The sequence below is a fragment of the Nannospalax galili genome, unplaced genomic scaffold (assembly GCF_000622305.1).
Source record: "Nannospalax galili isolate Female #2095 unplaced genomic scaffold, S.galili_v1.0 scaffold18, whole genome shotgun sequence".
Lineage (NCBI taxonomy): Eukaryota > Metazoa > Chordata > Mammalia > Rodentia > Spalacidae > Nannospalax > Nannospalax galili.
The window spans coordinates 1,272,443-1,285,946 of record NW_008346548.1 but is presented as its reverse complement, the minus strand read 5'-3'; the positions used below and the strand labels follow the sequence as shown (position 1 = coordinate 1,285,946).

The 13,504-nt window shown below is 35.9% G+C and overlaps 1 protein-coding gene across 7 annotated transcripts in view; it reads left to right on the top strand.

The window, feature by feature from the left end:
- Zbtb20 (zinc finger and BTB domain containing 20) overlaps positions 1-13,504 on the top strand; it is an 843,460-nt gene that overhangs the window by 350,828 nt on the left and 479,128 nt on the right. For 6 of the 7 annotated variants that reach the window (XM_008842866.3, XM_029568249.1, XM_008842864.3 and 3 more), the window contains one exon: positions 7,656-7,728. The exons of the other annotated variant lie outside the window; for it this stretch is intronic. The gene's annotated coding sequence lies outside the window, so the exon portion shown is untranslated. The remainder of the gene's footprint in view (positions 1-7,655; positions 7,729-13,504) is intronic. 7 annotated transcript variants of the gene reach the window in all.

The window sequence follows — 13,504 nt, the reverse complement described above, 5'->3', positions numbered from 1 at the left end:
ACAGAGAGTTCTCAAAAGAAGAAGTAAAGATGGCTATGAAACATCTTAAAAGATGTTCAACATCACTAATTAGGGAAATGCAAATTGAAACCGCTTTAAGATTTCGTCATACCCCAGTCGGACTGGGTAAGATCAAGAAAACAAATGATACTAAATGTTGGAGAGGATGTGGGGAAAGGTGAACACTCATTTACTGCTGGTGGGGCTGCAGACTTGTTCAACCCCTATGGAAAACAGTGTGGAGAACTCTTAAAAGTACAAAAGAACCTATGATTTGACCCAGTTATACCACTCCCAGTTATATAACTCCCAGTTATACCAACAAAAGAACTCATCCTATTGCAGAGACACTTGTACATCCATGTTTATTGCTGCCCTTTTCACAATAGCTAAGAGATGGAAATAACCTTAATGTACCTCAGTTATCGAGTGGATAATGAAAATGTGGTTCATTTATACAGTGGAGTTTTACTCATCAATAAAGAAAGATGAAATCATGAAATTTGCAGGTAAATGGATGGAACTAGAAACTGTTATACTAAGTGAAGTATCACAGACTCAGAAAAAAAATCGACATATGTTTTCCCTCATATGTGGATCCTAGAACCAAACCCTGATAAGTGAGTATGTATCCAGACATAACTCCCGGATTCAGAATAATGGAAAGGAAACAGGGAGGCAAAGGAAAAGAAAGAACCTGAAAGGAATGAACAGTAGGAAACAGGCCTTAATAAGGGAGATAGAGACAAAAATTGGGTTACTTTATGGAGGGGGTAGGGAAGGGTATACAAGGAACCTAGGGGATAAGGGGAAAGAAGGAGCTCAAGAGAGGTAGGACCACAGGAGAAGGGTATTATTAAGGGAGAATGGGGGCCAATGGGGGCGCCTTAAGTGGGAAAACCATGATGGAGTATTTAGACAGTGAGAGAGATAAATAATGCCTCGCTAGTTTTAAAAACCAGTGGGAACCATATTACTCCAACAAGCTATTAACAAATTATACATAGCAGATCAAGAAATATATATCTAGGTATGGTTTATTGGAGAACAGCTGGTCTTTGCCCAAGATTTATCTACATGGCATACAGTAATTAAAAGTACCAGACTGGTGGAACTAACCTTCATGGATGTTTAACAGACATACTTTGAGGCCTATACTAATTTGGTAAGAGGGACATAAAGGACAGTTTTTTCCCCTTGCCCTCCTAGGTCGAGTAGTTCCAGGGGACTATGATCATCTCTCAAAATGTCCTCTAATGGTGGTGGGTCTCCTGTCCTCTTGATCAAGTAGGCCGTGGAGACCCCACCAGATGAACTAGAACCACTGTCCAGTGTACAAAGAGGAGGGTCAACACAGAGGAATCACTTCCTCCATGCTTCCAAGTGAAGACAACCTTGGTTGAGCAGGATCTTTGACTTATTGTCACATAGGCGGAACTCGTAAAAGAAAGGAGCCAGGGGCTCCTCCCAAGCCCATGTGACCCCTGAGGTACAGGTCCTCAAACAACCATAAGAGTAAAAATAAATTGGTTTATCAGGGCCAAAATATGGCCTTAAACATCCAAAAGGAAAGTATAACCAAAGAATATATGGGTCAATATAATTTCTTAAGAGTCCATAAGCATAGCTAAAGGCAACGTAGCAAGCAACAATACCAGATAGGTGATACCTTTTGAGTTGTTGGCCAGGATGAACTAAGGGACTCCCAAATAGTAACCCAGCATAGAACTAGGAAAATCAACAGCAGACCCTAATCTTATCTAAAGGAGCATTGATAACTGATTGCTGCTAGAAGAGTAACAGCTGACCCTCCTAAAACAAAGACCTCTAGATAGGCTGACTAGACTCAACAGAAGGGCAAGTGGTTAGGATTGGCTGGGGTGCGGACAACAGGGCAGACAATAGCAGGGATATCAGAATATAAGTGCTCTGGGGGGGGGAGGGAGGCTATGGGAGGGTGCCAACTGGGAAGTGGGTGTATAGTTGAATAAGATGGTTTGGGATGTTCTGTGTGATATACACACACACAAAGAAAAAAAACAAGTTTTTTAAAAATGTATTATATTTGAGGAAGAAGCATGGAAATTTACATCATGCTAATTAGTAGAGGTGATAAACATTGCCATTGAAATCCACCCGAAGACTTCATAGACATACACAGATGCCAAGGGTCCAAATGCAACAGATTATGACTGGTAATAATCAGATGCATACAGATTAGAGATGCATGCGCCAACATCTCAGTGTTAGTAGCAAAAACAATGAGTCTTTCTGCAAGAAACAATATGTTCTAAAATGAAATGGAGATCTTTTTTAAAGGTTAAGAAACTCATTCAATTTTATGTCTTACAGAGCTTATACTGAGTTCAGTATTGTATAACTGTAATAATTCAAATGTAAAACTAAAAATTTACAGCCAATTTTGAAAAAAGATGCATCTTAGCTCAGAAAATTGTTATTGAATATGTCAATGCTGTTGTAATGAAATGCTTCTTCTAAGTATGTGGTTAATAAATAAATACTTAACTGGAAAATAAAAGAGAGACCACATGGAATTTGGGAAAGAAATTTGTGGTGGGAATAGGGGAGGAATTGGAGTGAAGGGAATGTGGGGCAGATTTGATCAAAACATATTATATATAATTGTGAAATTCTCATAAAAATCTGCCTGTAAAAATAAATGATTCATTTCTTTGAATTTCAGCAAAATTAAGTTTTGAACTTTAGAAGACATCATGAGAAAATGAAATGACAAGCCACAGACGGAAAATAATCTGCAGGAATTTGTACTGACTTACAAATCCTCATTGATTTGTTATAATTGATAATCTGATTTATAAATCATAAATAATTTCTCTTCATGTATATAAATAAGTATTCCGTAATAAAATGATAAAAACCCAATTTTAATTGGGGAGTTTTCATGAATAAATATTTTGCTAAAGAGAAGGTAGTAATTAATAATAAGCACATCAAAAATATTCAACATCATTAACCCTTAGAGAAAAGTAAACTTATACTGGAAGATAATACTTAATAATAGAGCTTCATAGTACTTATATTTTCTTCAAAGACAGATAGTAGCAAGTATTTGTGAAAATATGGAGCAGTTGGCACCTTCTCACTCCGTTGGAGGGAATACAAAATAGAAAAGTCAGTTTCAAAAGTGGTTGGAAAGTTCTTAGAAATTAAAATTGACCTACTCTAAAGACAAAGTAGTTCCACTTCTAAGTATCTCATAAGATAAATGAAAGTTTAGATCCACACAGAGACTTGAAAGTGGATGTCCATGACAGCTTTACTCACAATAGCCAAAATCTGCGAACAATCTAAATGCCCATAATGGTTATAAAAATGTGGTGTAGTATACAGATGTACAAATGCCCATTAATTCATAAAGAAGAATCACCACATCACAGATAAATCTAAAACTATATGAGCAAAAAAGAGCCACATAAAGAGACTACATATTGTATGATTTAATTTTTAAGAAACGCCCAGAAAAGTTTTAGAGACCCACTATATCTATATGTACCCAAGTTAGAAAGAATAATTTTTGGTGGTCCTGCCCAATATTATAAGGGTCCACCTTTTGTGTTCATCTCTGAGACTCATAAATTCATTCTGGTTGTAGGAAAGCTTTAGACAGATTTAAATTCAGTAACATAACACAAAGTACTTGACATTGTTCAAAACCATGAAGGTCAGGAAAAATAAGTAAAGAATAAAAAAATTGTCATAAACCAGAGAAGACTAATGATACATGGCAAGTCAATGCAGCTTGACATTCTGAATTGGATTCTCACAACAGAAAACAGGGTATTAGTGGAATAATTGGTGGCATCTGAATAAAGTCTGCAGTTTCATTAATGTTTTTTTTCTGTGTTAATTTCTTAGTTTTGACAAACTTACCATAGTTATGTAAGATAGCATTGGAAGTTAGTGAACGAAATATGGGAACTCTCTGTTCTATCTTTGTAGCTCTCCCATAAATCTAGCACTGTTCCAAAATAAAAAGTTAAAATAATAAAAAACGAAAGGGCAATTCAGAGATCACAGGCAAGTTATCAGAGCATGCATGGATCTTTCGATCTTGATTTATGTTAACCACCTATGATAAGGAGAGAGAGAAAGAGAGAGAGAGAGATTATTTGATATTAACATTTAGTAATATTAAAAAATCATTTGATTTCAAGTGTGAAAAAAGCAAGCTATGTTTTTGTGAAAAGTTATTTTTTAGTAATGCATATGAAAGTATTCTTGAATGCAATAATGACTAGTTTTGTCTTCTAAATGATCTGGTAGAAGAAAAACTAGAAGGGACATGTGTGATGAAGTAGTGAATGAATGATGTGTTAGGTGTGCAGGGAGGTCCCCTTACTATGCACTTGACACTTGTTTTTGAGAATTTCCACAGTGAAAAAAAAAATTCAAGAAAATAGAATTTAATACCAAAGTTTCAATATTAGCCTTCTGTGCTAACCACAGTAAAACGTTGTATCTTTTAAAATCAAATATGAATAGTGTCAAAATGAATAAGTCATAGAGAATTGACTGAACTCTCAGAAATAACCTGAGCAAGATATAATCAGGGCTGAATAGTTGGGAGAGCATTAAGAGAAGTTCTTGAATTAACAGACCCTCCTAAGCTGGAGTACTTTTTGTTCTTTCCTTGAAGTTCTGTGGCCTGATCATATCTCAGTTCCTATCTCTGTGAGGATCTGGAAATGAGGTAGAATGTGGTCAGAAGCAGCGTTTGTTCCTACTCAGTGTTAAGATCTGTGTTCCTGCACCACTTTTCACGTCTTTTGTTGTTATTTGACTAAGGACTTTGCTTGTGGCCTTGTGACTCAAAGGGTAGGTTACTGTACAATACAGCTTTTGCTACTTCGCTCCAAGTCCATGCAGTGTCTAATGTGAAATGCAGAGCTCCTTTGCTAGGGAATCTGTGCACAGGGACTCAGCTTCCAGGCTATGCAGTCTGCATTGATCACCAAGCTGTTCCTCAGTGTGCCATTGGATGTTGACTATAATCTATAAATCTTCTCAAGTATTTTTTTCTGATTAGAGAAGTATAGCACTGGTTGTCAATTTTAATAATGACTAAGACTAATTTTTTAAGAGTTTGGAAACTGAAATGTCATGAGTTTATTCTTACTAATGACACATGCTGTGTAAACCTATTTGAAGGTGCTTTCTGGGTACAGTTGTGAGCATGAAACAAAACAAACCTAAACAGTGTAGATAGCAGGGTCACAATAACATCCTGTCATAATTTTCTGTGCCTGCCTTCAAGCGATTTCTACCCAAATACTGAGCGCTACCACTCAGTGACAGAGTTAATGATTTGTTCATGTGGCAGTGAAGAGGAGCAGTATTCATATCAAAGACAACTGGTCCCATTTCCAGGTCCATATTTGGGCCAAGATATGTAGTCGCCAACAGTGAGTTGGCGACTGTATTTTTTGAGTCCTGGCGCAAAGCAAGATCCATCTGTTTTGCCCAGCCGTTTGCCTGAGTGCCACAGAATGGTCCTGTTATTAGGCTTATTTGTGGTCCTATTTGAGGTTAGGTATAATGTAAATAAACTTCAGTCCTCCTTGTGATGAATGCCACATACGAATTAAAATGGTGGTGGTGGTGGTAAGTGATGCTGTCTCTATTTTCTCAATTGTTCTGTATTCTTTGGACTGGGAAACAGACATTTAAGAATGAGTTTGTCATCTGGAAGGATAGTTGTGACCAAGTTTTCCTCAACAGGATACAAGATGTTATTTTTGAGCTTCATTACCCTCACCAAAGGGAGAAAGAGAGAGGGGTGCAGGACAAAGTAGGGAAGAAACAGGCAGAAATGGAGAAAAAGCAAGTCAAAGAAGGCAAGGAGGAAGGGGGCGTGTGACTAGTACACTGAGTCTTCAGAACTAATTTTATTATCTTGAATAGTTTGATTTACTCTACATCTGGTAAACTGAAGAAAAAATAACTGGGTTTTGAAAGATTGGACTGAACTGCTGGTTGTCAGTTACACAGTCAGTGTGTGTGTATTCAGCCTGGTTTCTTTTACCTTTTCTTGTCTGAGGCCGACCAGTGGATCAGTTTCACTAACCATATTTTATTAGTGAGTAGAACAATACCAGTTGGTGATTCAGGTTTATCTAGAACTGGGCATTTCTTTTTGAGTTTCTGAATCACTTATAAGAGGTTATTGGTATTCCATATAATTTTTGAGCACAGTTATTTTTGTCAGTGTCTCTCATGAGTGTTTTGTTGCCTTATAAGGATATATGTGCTCTCCCCTCCTCTCATTCAGTTGTCCCTGGTGACGCCTCCATAATTTCTGACTTTACACTGGTACATTTTTAGTCTAATTCAGGCATTTGAGAAGCAGAGAAAAAGTTTAGTTAGTCAGTCAGTAATTTTAAAAAATTCTAATCCCATTCATGAGTGGATTTAGTATGAATTGTGAAGAAGTTCTCATTTAAAATATATGTACATCAAATAGGCACATTATCCAAATTATTCTTCCATATTATTTCAAAGGAAAAGGAAAACAGGATTTGCAAGTGAGAACCAGATGCATTTTCTAATAATAGGTGCTATTTCAGGGGTGATTTATGATTATGATCTCATATGTGAAAACATTAAAATATTACTTTGCAGTATGTGAAGTTGGACATAAACTTACCACAATCAGTGCTACAAATATATATTTTAAAATACTGCTGTAAAGAAGATAATTATAATAGCTCCATTTTGCATTTAAAAATATCTTTTTCTAAATACTAATGTGTCAGTTATTTGAAGCTAAAAATAGACATGACTTAATGTAGTATGTGTGTGGCACTTTTTATTATTTTTATAGATGATAGTGTTTTTAAAGAAAAGATTGAAGAACATAGTAAGATGTTTTAAGCCCAAATATGTGTGATACAGTTGGAAATATTAACTTGTAATTGGACACTCTAAGGTACGTGTTTTTAAACCTGACAGTTAAACTAGGAGGTCTTATTCAAAGCCCCGTGATCTTCTGTCTTTGCTACTGGCTGATGGGACAGGAAGTACAGCATGGTACAGGGCACACAGAACTCATTACAGTGGCCATTTTGTATTGTTAAGTGTATTTACTTACCTCCCCAGTTCAGTCATTTGAAAGCAGTAAATCTAGCATTGTTTTTCCAGTTTCTTGAAGTCATAATTTTTCTTTAACATGTACATTCAGATCCATAGACTTTTCTGCTTTATTCTCTGAGCTTAATAATTTCTATACTCTTTACCTTGGGAAATTCTTGTTTAGGAGACTTCTTTTAAAAATTACTCATATTATAGCTAAAATCCATTAGCAATAAGTTTCTGTTCATATCACTGTGAAGTCCTTAACATAGAGGAATATTGTTTTTCAGAATTGCTTCCTCCTCCCTTTAGATTTTTTTCTTTTCATTACAAAACTACACTGGGAAAAGGTTTTTTTTTTTTTTTTCTTTATTTCTTTCCTTTTTTTTCCCCCATCCCTTAACAGGAACGGGGGTGGGTAGCGCCAGCACCGCTTGACTGATAATGCATTGCTTTGGATGGGGAAACATTATGAAAGTTTAATTTTTAATTAAATCTGAAATACCAATTATAACTGAAAGAGATTTTAACCTGTTTCTTTTCAGACTGCCTGAAGTTACATTTTGAGACTGAAACCATCGTACCCAAAAACAAAAGATTGAACTGCACTGTGTCCCTGTAAGTGGAAGCTCCCTGTACCTTCCTCTGTGCTTCTGTGACCAACCCACAAAGGGACAAGAACCATTAGTCACATAGTAACCAGGCATGAGTAAAATATGAATGCCTCTGAAGAAATACATCTTTAAATGATTTCCTTAAAAAAAAAAAGTGATTGAACTCAATTTTTAGTGTGCCTTTTATTCAACCGAAATTTTGAAGCCTTTCTTTTAGCTGGTTTGAATTTCATTAGGGAGGGTGTCACCCATTGTGCATTAGCACAGTGACACACACACCCTGTTTGGAGAGATTTATGCATTTTTATACCAGACTCTTAGGTAAAAGATTTCTTTTGAATCAAAGTAGATTTTGTTTTATTTTGTGATGTCATTAGAAATTTTTAGGCTTTGTGTCAAATGGGAAGTTCATGATGACATCACAAGATTCTATAGCCTTGAAGACTTTAGGCACAACTAAGTAAAATGCATAATTTCCTTGTGTGCGTGTGTTCCTCATTCTGCTCTGAAGCAGTCAAAATAGCACATCTTATGTCTTCCCGTGAGCTACAAGGCTGTCTCTCAGAGCCCCATTGTTCCATAAATGCATGTCAGAGTCTACCACAGTCTGGTCTACCCTTATTTAGCTGCTGTTTTGTCAATGTACTTGGAAGAACAATTAACATTTGGGATTTCAATGTCTGAATAACAGGGACTGAATAGAACTGGAGCATATAAAAGATTCAGACGCCCAGGGTAAGAAAAGAGAAGCTTATAGTTGGTAGAGGAAAGAAAGAAAATCATTTTAGTGCTGCATTTAAAGGTTGGGAAACACTATAAGGAAAGTTGATCTTTTTCATATTTTAGATCAAATTGTACGTTTTAATAATAACATCCAGAAGTTTATGATATTTTCCGAAGTTTTACAGTTTAATGTCTTTTGCTAGATGAGTTTTAAAACACTAAACCTTCTGTTGGGACGCCAGATGTGGGGTAGCCTCACTGCAGTGCAGCCTTTGCAGTGCTAGTCCCTGTCCAATAGAGAACAGTAGAGGTGATTCAGACTATCGCCTTCATTTTCATGTGCTTCACGGCATTCTCAGTAATGACTTGATACAGTCCTGGAGGTGTTTACATATCTGCTGTTTGTCTGAGTTCTAATTATTTTATTATTATTATTATTATTATTATTATGTTATTATTATTATGAGAGATGAGACAGAGGGCACTGTGGCAACTTAGGTTTGTTGACAACCTGGTACAATTCTTAACTGGCTTGAATTAATATATGATGGTTGCTAGTTTTGTCATGACTACAATAGTTCAAGCCTAAAGACAATAAGAGTAAGGACTTGTTCCTTTTTATAATCTTCACCACTTGGCACAATAATAGATAATCAAAAAGTAGCTATTGTTTAGTACAATTATAAAGTTTTTAAAAGCCTGAAATTTTGGGAAGATTTATCATAAAGAAAGATAGAATTAAGTGTTTGGAAGTTAACAAAATGATTGTAAAGAAAACATTTTGCCAAAGACCAGTCTTTTGTTCATACTAGACTGAACATCAGCCTCTTTTTGCTTTTGTCACCTTGCTGTATACTTTTTTCTCTAGCCAAAATGAAAAGTTCTTTATGTCCTTTTAGTCTGTGAAATGATCTTCCATAGTTTTCCATATAAGTTCCATGTTATAACTCATATACTAGATTTGACCCCAGCGATAATCCACCTGGATGGGGATGATCAGCCACCTCAATTTCTCTTGTTGCTATATAGTGCATTGTGTTTCAGGGAAAGAAGTTAGGTGCCACAATAGGTATTGGGTCAAGAGGCTGTAGTCTTGCAAAGTTACTGTGAGCAGACACTACTTTCACTGTACAAAACTTCAGAACCAGTTCCTCCACACCAGTGAGACTGTAGTATTCTGTAGACCTCATCTTTTTGACCTAATGTTTTCTGCCAAATGCCCCCCAACTCTTTAAAATGTGTTTCTAAAAGAGATCCTTTCATTTTTTTTATAAGATCATATTCCAGTGATAGAAACTAATGTGCTCATTAAACTTTAGAGAAAAACTGAACTGAAAAAGTTAGGCCTAGTGAATTGTGCTGTTGTGACATTGAATAACATTTAAGACCATCAAAGATAATCTTAAAATTTCACATTTTAAAGGTTGAAAACTAAAGTGAAAATGCTTATAAGGGCAAAATCATCATCATCATTATAGCAGGAAAGTAAAAATTGGAAGTTCAGTCACCTCATTTTGAAATAAGTTGAGGCACAGGTAGTGCATGCAATTACACAAGCCATGTTGGTCACAAAGGCAGATCATTCTTAGACCTCTAGACCTGAAAGAATCCCCGCATCTGGATGTCAAGGCTTCCCTCTTTCCTCTAAGGTCATAGTGTAGGCATTGCTTTCTGAGGAAAAATTTCCCTTTGAATCATTTTTTTATAACTGTTTAACTTGTTAACCAAATAGTATAAAATTTCTGAATAAAGGAATAATCTTAAAACATTGTTTTCAGAAACTTTAAAAAATTTTTCCTGTACATTTTGATACTGTGCCCTTGGTTGTCCCATACAGACAAATTTGTTGGTTCATTTAATATTCATTATGGTGATTGACAAAGAAGATCCACTAGAAAGTTCAGTAGTTTAATTGTGCCTAATATAGGTGTCTGTAATCTGAAGCTCAGTAATCTGAAAAGAGCCATTGTGACGTGGAATTCATTTTTCCCAAGAGTGTGTATCATGCATGTTATCAGAATGTCACTGTAGTCTGCAGTTATTTCTATCAGAGAAGCTTTGGAAAAAATGAAATTGTTAAACAATATAAAATGAACCACTCAGCATGATAATTTATTTTGCATTGTCTTTATAATATAAGGGGTATAAGAACTTTTCTATTATTTTACCCAGAGCCAAATCCTAGATGCATTTTAACTTGCTTCTCAGTTTTATTTAATCACTCTTACTCTTTCCCTTCCCCATCAAGTTAATTGCCTAAGTCTTCTTTATGACCAAAGCATGAAGAAACAGTTATTCCTTTAAAATTTTCCATGGAAGTTTTTAGCATATAGAGAAGAGGGAAATTGAAGTAAAGTACTGTCAGAGAAGAACCTCAGATACAGTATTCAATGAAATTCTCTCCTCAAACTGCTTCTCTTTTCACTATAATAACTAATATTTATTCTATGCCTCCTGTGAACATAGCATGTTACCTTATAATTAACACCTATTTTCTATAATTAAAGAGGTTTTAATCTATTTGGTAAATAGATGAATCCTTATGTGTATGTTTATATGTGTACGAGGTGTTATGTATCTGCTCATGTGTTGTGTGTACATTGTACATGTGGAGACCAGAAATTGTCATCAGCTGTCTTTCTTAGTTGCTCTCCACCTTCTTTTTTATTGAATCTTTGTGCATTTCAAACATCTTAATCATATTTAGACTCCTTCCCCTAGCTGCACCCCACATAGCCCCCCCCCAAGATTTCATGCATTCTGTTATATATGTTAAGGTCTATCGAGTCAAGTTTGTGTCCACCTTCTTTTTTGAGCCAGGATCTCTCAGTGAGTCTTGAACACACCTGTTTGGCTAGTCTGAATGACCAGTGAGCTCCAATAGCCTCCTGTCTCTGCCTTCCCAGTGCTAGAATTATAGGCTCAACAGTATAGGATGCAAATATAGTCCCTCGTGCTTGCACAGCATACACTTTACAGACTCAGCTGTCTTCTCTAGATGCGTCTTCCTTAATGAATACAATGTTACATGTGTACAGGCCAGGATGTAAATTATTATCACTTTATCTGGGCCATCAAGACATAATATGATTCATACAGTAGCATGCAGAGTGAGTAACACAAAAAAACTGAAGAAGTAAGTTGTATTGCTATAATTTTATTGTAGGATCCTTTTTGAGACCAGTGCCTGAAAAGAAACAGGTAAAAGAGAAGCAGAATGTGTGAGAGGATCAGTTGCCAGAGCATGAGTTATCACCCATTAATAGGCCATAAAGTCAGCATGGTCAACTAAAACAAAATCTAAAGAAAATATTAAAAGACAATGTACTGTCACATTTAGATGCTAGATTAAAAAAATATACTTACTTATTGGAAAATACAAAAGAAGTTTGATACGGTTTGAACTGGTGATAACTCACAAACTTATAACTCTAGGTCTGATATTTCTCTAAACCCCAGTTCAATATCTTCAATGTCTATGTTCAAATATTAAATTTGAGCCAATTGTGGTAGTTCATGCCTTTAGTTTAAGGACTCAGGAGGGAGAGGCAGGCAGATCTCTGTGATCTGGTCTACATAGTGAGTTCTTGGCTAACTGAGACCATATGGAGACTTTCTCTTAAAAAAATACCAAAATATATTTAAATAGAAATTACATAGGTATATTAGTTACCTTTTCTCATTGCTGTGAGAAAACTAAGGAAGGAAGGGTTTTATGTCAGTTCACAGTTTAAGGAGCAGGTTCATCATAATAAGCAGGCATGGCAATAGGAACATGGAATGGCTATTTTTTGTCTACAGTCAGAAGCAGAGAGAAATGACTCTTCTGCTCTTTTCCTTTTCCCATTTCATTTTCCCTGGGTCCCAGCCAATGGCGTGGCACTGCCCACATTAAAAATGGATCTTCCCTCCTCAGTTCATTCTCTCACAAATATCCTCACAGATAAGCTCAGATGTGTGTCTCCTGGGTGATTCCAAATCCAGTCAAGTTGACAATGAAATTTAACCATCTCATTCATTTCTCAGACTCAATATCTCATAAGTGAATTGTCTTAGTTAAGTGTTAACCTCATTTTATTATTGTAATTTTTTTAAAATTTTCTTCATCTTAGTTTCAATGCAAAATATTTTATTCTTGCTTCTTCCCCCTCATAGATATTCAGGAAATGGCCAGGTCTTGTGATTTCTCCTTTAATAATATTCAAATCTGGTTTTTATTCTGTTTTCTCTTGCCTGCAAAAATCTGCTAATTAGAAATAACTTGTTGCATACAGATCAACTCATCCTGAATACTACCTCTTCCTTAGAGCAGAAGCCCTAAGGTTGTGTTGCCATTGTTCAGATAAAACTTTCCATGATTCTGTATTGAGTGTCAAACTATTCCTGACCAATATCATAGAATGGAGTCTAAGTATAACCTCATTTCTGCCTTAATCATTACCAACTCTATATTTCATATACTTGGCCCAAATTTACTCATCTTTATTCATAATGTTTTCACCATCTAAAATATCCACCACTTCTTTTTTTTATTCAAATCCAGCTATCCTACAAAGTCTGCTTCAAATGCTATTCTATGAATTCTTCGCTCCTTGACCTAGCCAGAAATAACCCTTTCTCCCCTGCCAACCAATCCACTTAGTACATGAATTGGCCCTAATAAAAAGTTTGTTCTTGGACACTAGCTTCCCAGAAACAGAGAGAGAAAGAGTAATTTGTGTTATTGTAAGCTAACAAATTTATTGTAATTTGTCACTAATGCCCCCAAAAAAACTAATAAATCACTCATCTAGTTTTTGAGGCATGGATAATGTATGTATTTCCTAATACTAATTTAAATGTAATGGAACACACCTGTAATTCAAACACACATGAGGCTGATGTGGGAGGATTGCTATGAGTTTGAGACTAGCCTATGTGTAGTGAGTTCCAGGCCCACCTGGGCTACTATATGAGACCATTAAAGAAGACAAAAACAACCAAGGGACTGGGGAGAGATGGCTTGGTGGTTAAGAGCATTGACTGCTCTTGCAGAGGACCTGGATTTGGTTCCCAGC